Raw genomic sequence first — 5,910 nt, forward strand, 5'->3', positions numbered from 1 at the left:
GGAACTAGCTTTTCATTTTTTCACCCAATTCCAAAATTGTCATTAAGCATTTGTTACACAGTTAATTTCTTGTACACTCACTGACCTCAAATCTTATAACAAATATCTGTTTTATCAAGTTAATCTTTCCCAGGCCAAATTTTTATGTTGCTTTTTTTTTACTTACAAATACTAGTAACACATTAAAAATTATTTCATTTTTTTTAGCTTTGTGTGTGTGGGGGGGGGGGGGGTGTGTCATACAAATTCGGTGGAAATACAGGTCAGGAATCTATATTCAATCAATAATATTCATAAAATAGTCTTAAAAGTTCGAAACAACTACTTTAATAGCTTTTTATTCACTAATAGCAAAAAAGATAACCAAGACAAATAATGGACCTCACTGAAAGCCCAGTTTTCATTTGGTGTGAAATTTTACAAAACAGTCCTTTTTGCTATGGAGACATAATGCTACATCACATTTTGGACATCTAGTGGGTGATAAATTGTGTATTAACAATTTGCATCTTTCATTGTTCAGTTGATGGGCGGCCATATTTCCTCTTAAAGAGTCACAATGTCTGAAGCAATGCATTGGCTACTTCAAGTCCGAACTGCACTGAAGAGATAGGCCTCTCTTTTAGCTAGGAACAGTGTCAATTATATAGAAGCTAAGCATTTACTACACATGTATCAGCAAGATGAAAAATGATCCAAAGGTAATATCTTTTTGCCCTTAGTTTGATGCTGTACAAGGAGACAAGCATGTCCAGAAGGTCATTTACTGACCATTTTAGTATAATGGCTTGACACACATGTACAAAGATATCGTGTGAACTTTTATTGCCAAACATTTTGTGTTGTTGTTTTCATCTGTTTTTTGATCACTAGACCCACATTCTAATGATGTGAGCTTTGTCTGATGTGAGGTCACAGATTGACATCCTATTAAATTGAATCATGAAGCAATCCAATTTCTGCATTCTTGTAGTATAACTAATAGTGAATGTTAAGTAAGCAATTGTAAGACCTGAGTTTCTCCTGACGTATACAATCTTCAAACAACTTAACGGGAATGCAGCCAGGTAAAATTTACAGCAACCGCCGATATTTCGGCGGAGTACACCCTTCCATTCTCAAGGCACAAACAACAACAGACAGGCGATGTACAGGCCAATTTAAAACTTCGGTCCTCGGAGTAAGCAATTGTTGAAGGTAAGTTTGTAGTTTGTGCTGTCTGGGGTCATATTTGACAATATCGACACTTATTTCCAAGTTAGTATTACTAACAACTTCTCCCAGTATATATTTCAAAGGCGTGTAAAATCCCACCATTACTTGTAATTGTAAATACCTTTATCCACCACTTATTTGCCTTATTTCATAAATATTACTTCAGAGAGGATCACCCTTTGAAGGGGTTACTCAGTTCAACAACAGACAGATGTTCTTCGTGGGTTACTCCCCCCTTTCCAAATTGGAGATCAAAGGATGAATTTTGAAGTGTGTTGTGATTTGGGTCATCTCTGGCCATCATATTGTCATTATTTATACAAAATGAATATATGATCATAATTTGTTAATGCCTACCCCCCTGCAATTCTTTCGACTCGACTATGTTCAGGCCAGTAGAAGCAACCAACATTTACTACTCCACTCAAATGTACACCAAAAATTTGTTTAATTTCTGCAGAAGTTGTATTGACATTACTTCCCGTTCTCCTCCTGTTCTTATCCATTCTATTTTTCATGTCATCAGAAAAAAAAAATTTAAATACTGTAGGTGTGTCATGCTCAGGTGACTCGGTTACAGAACCGGTCAAATTGGATAAATCGTGATCATGATTTCCCCATACAACTGCTGGTTTTATTTTGTAGTTTCTTCATTATTTGAGCCAATGGAACATCAATATTAGATTAGATTAATACTAGTTCCATGGATCATGAATACGATATTTCGTAATGATGTGGAACGAGTCGAATTTTCCAATACATGACATAATTAGGTTAATTTAACAACATACTTAAGTTGATATAACAACTTTATTTTTTTTGTTTTTCTTTATTTTTTTATTATTTTTTATTTTTTTTTAATATTTTTTTTTCTTTTTATTCTTAATTTATATCTAAAAATTCCTCTATGGAGTAGGAGGAGTTGTCATTCAGAAATTCTTTTAATTTCTTCTTAAATACTTGTTGGTTATCTGTCAGACTTTTGATACTATTTGGTAAGTGACCAAAGACTTTAGTGCCAGTATAATTCATCCCTTTCTGTGCCAAAGTTAGATTTAATCTTGAATAGTGAAGATCGTCCTTTCTCCTAGTATTGTAGTTATGCACACTGCTATTACTTTTGAATTGGGTTTGGTTGTTAATAACAAATTTCATAAGGGAGTATATATACTGAGAAGCTACTGTGAATATCCCTAGATCCTTAAATAAATGTCTGCAGGATGATCTTGGGTGGACTCCAGCTATTATTCTGATTACACGCTTTTGTGCAATAAATACTTTATTCCTCAGTGATGAATTACCCCAAAATATGATGCCATATGAAAGCAATGAGTGAAAATAGGCGTAGTAAGCTAATTTACACAGATGTTTATCACCAAAATTTGCAATGACCCTTATTGCATAAGTAGCTGAACTCAAACGTTCCAGCAGATCATCAGTGTGTTTCTTCCAATTTAATCTCTCATCAATGGACATACCTAAAAATTTGGAATATTCTACCTTAGCTATATGCTTCTGATTAAGGTCTATATTTATTAATGGCGTCATACCATTCACTGTACGGAACTGTATGTACTGTGTCTTATCAAAATTCAGTGAGAGTCCGTTTACAAGGAACCACTTAGTAATTTTCTGAAAGACAGTATTGACAATTTCATCAGTTAATTCTTGTGTCTCAGGTGTGATTACTATACTTGTATCATCAGCAAAGAGAACTAACTTTGCCTCTTCATGAATATAGAATGGCAAGTCATTAATATATAATAACAACAAAGGACCCAAGACTGACCCTTGTGGAACCCCATTCTTGATAGTTCCCCAGTTTGAGGAATGTGCTGATCTTTGCATGTTACGAGAACTACTTATTTCAACTTTCTGCACTCTTCCAGTTAGGTACGAATTAAACCATTTGTGCACTGTCCCACTCATGCCACAATACTTGAGCTTGTGTAGCAGAATTTCATGATTTACACAATCAAAAGCCTTTGAGAGATCACAAAAAATCCCAATGGGTGGTGTTCGGTTATTCAGATCATTCAAAATTTGACTGGTGAAAGCATATATGGCATTTTCTGTTGAAAAACCTTTCTGGAAACCAAACTGACATTTTGTTAGTACTTCATTTTTACAGATATGTGAAGCTACTCTTGAATACATTACTTTCTCAAAAATTTTGGATAAAGCTGTTAGAAGGGAGATTGGACGGTAATTGTTGACATCAGATCTATCCCCCTTTTTATGCAAAGGTATAACAATAGCATATTTCAGTCTATCAGGGAAAATGCCCTGTTCCAGAGAGCTATTACACAAGTGGCTGAGAATCTTACTTATCTGTTGAGAACAAGCTTTTAGTATTTTGCTGGAAATGCCATCAATTCCATGTGAGTTTTTGCTTTTAAGCAAGTTTATTGTTTTCCTAATTTCAGAGGGAGAAGTGGGTGAGATTTCAATTGTATCAAATTGCATAGGTATGGCCTCTTCCATTAATAGCCTAGCATCTTCTAATGAACACCTGGATCCTACTATATCCACAACATTTAGAAAATGATTATTAAAAATATTTTCAACTTCTGACTTTTTGTTCGTAAAGTTTTCATTCAATTTGATGGTAATACTGTCTTCCTCTGCTCTTGGTTGACCTGTTTCTCTTTTAATAATATTCCAAATTGTTTTAATTTTATTATCAGAGTTGCTGATTTCAGACATGATACACATACTCCTGGATTTTTTAATAACTTTTCTTAATATAACACAGTAGTTTTTATAATTTTTGATAGTTTCTGGGTCACTACTCTTTCTTGCTGTCAGATACATTTCCCTTTTCCGGTTACAAGATATTTTTATACCCTTAGTAAGCCATGGTTTGTTACAAGGTTTCTTACGAGTATATTTAACTATTTTCTTGGGGAAGCAGTTTTCAAATGCGTTTACAAAAATGTCATGAAATAAATTATATTTTAAATTGGCATCAGGTTCACGGTACACCTCATCCCAGTCTAACTGCTGTAGGCTTTCCCTGAAATTTGCAATTGTTAAATCGTTGACTGAACGTACTACTTTGGAGGACTGTTTAGTATTGCTGAATGGAGCTATGACATATATTGTAACTAGCTGTGCACCATGATCAGAAAGACCATTCTCAACTGGCTGAGCATTTATCTGGTTAAACTTATCTTGGTCTATAAAGAAGTTATCTATCAGTGAGCTGCTATCCTTAACCACCCGAGTAGGAAAATCAATAACGGGTGTCAAATTGAAAGAACCGAGTAATACTTCAAGGTCATTTTTCCTATTACCCTCTTTCAGAGAATCTACATTGAAGTCCCCACAAATAATAATTTGCTTCCCCCTGTCTGACAGATAGCACAACAAGGAGTCCAAATTTTTCAGAAATAGATGAAAATTTCCTGATGGGGACCTATATACAGTTACAATTATAAATGTGCCTTTATTTAATTTAAGCTCACAGGCACATGCTTCTATATGTTTCTCTACACAAAACTTTTTTGTTTCTATACTTTTTGCACAATGATAACAAGTCATCACTATCACCATTACAAAGAGTAGGCCTAGTGGTAATTTCTGTTTAATTATCATTAGAGTCAAAAGACTGAGAAACAGGCTCAACTGGCAAACCATTACAAGGCTCTTCCCTCACTGCATCTGAGTCTTCCATTAGTCCACATTATTTTCAATCACTTCATCATCCAAATATTCCTGCAGTTTTTTGATACCATCAGAAGCTTCATCATTCATCATAATAACTTCTGTTGATAATTTAGACATCTGCAAAGGGAAATAAAATTGGTTCATTCACACAGTAATATTTTTTTACATAATCTCACTTGTACTTACCCCAAGATACTAATGTTCCCACTGTGTCCACATGGACCCATTTGTTTAGAAGCTTGTAACACTGAAAGCAATACATATAGTTCTCTGTAAAAGTACAATTCTTACAAAAGCATTTAAACCACTCTACATATTTTTTAAATAAAAACACACAAAAGTTACCTAAAAAATAACATCACTTCATTAGCAGAACTGACGTATCAAATCCATGAATTCACTTGATTACGAGCTGGCAGAAATATCCTGTATGGTCATGACCATCACTAGATGGCAGCAACAACCCAGAACCCAGTGGTGTCATGTGGAACCAGTGGGTTTTCACAGATACTTCAAAAATTTTGGGCGGGATATGGTTGATTATTGCAGTTTTCACTTATTCATGCACTTCTTGTTTATAACTTATGTTGCATGCAAAACTATGAAAGCAAACCCCTGTAAAAAATAAGTGGTTTCAAAAAGAAATTAAGGCATATCTTTGGCAAAAAAAAAAAAAGGTTATCATGACATGAAACAATAGGCAACTGAAACCACACTGCGAGCAGCAGCATCAGTGTATGATGGGAGTGGCTACTGGGTGGGGGTAAGGACGGGGCTGGAGTGGGGAGGGGCAGAGATAGTATGGTAGGGGTGGGGAACAGTGAAGTGCTGCAGGTTGACTGGCTGCAGACATGTGCTTGTGCACGCGCGCGCGTGTCTGTCTATTGTTAACAAAGGCCTTAACGGCTGAAAGCTGTAATTATAAGAGTCTTTTTGCTGTGCCTATCTGCGACTCAGCATCTCCGCTATATGCTGAGTAGCAACTTTCCTTCTCATAATATTGTTACATTCCATCCTGGATTTTCC

The 5,910-nt window shown here is 35.3% G+C and overlaps 1 long non-coding RNA gene across 1 annotated transcript; it reads right to left on the reverse strand.

The window, feature by feature from the left end:
- Positions 1-4,685: 4,685 nt before the first annotated feature.
- Positions 4,686-5,329, reverse strand: LOC124619449. Its single transcript, XR_006980081.1, has 3 exons — positions 5,230-5,329; positions 5,071-5,131; positions 4,686-5,001 (listed from the first exon to the last, which is right to left on the reverse strand). It is a non-coding gene; the product is annotated as an uncharacterized LOC124619449 (long non-coding RNA).
- Positions 5,330-5,910: the final 581 nt, after the last annotated feature.

The sequence above is a fragment of the Schistocerca americana genome, chromosome 6 (assembly GCF_021461395.2).
Source record: "Schistocerca americana isolate TAMUIC-IGC-003095 chromosome 6, iqSchAmer2.1, whole genome shotgun sequence".
Classification (NCBI taxonomy): Eukaryota; Metazoa; Arthropoda; class Insecta; order Orthoptera; family Acrididae; genus Schistocerca; species Schistocerca americana.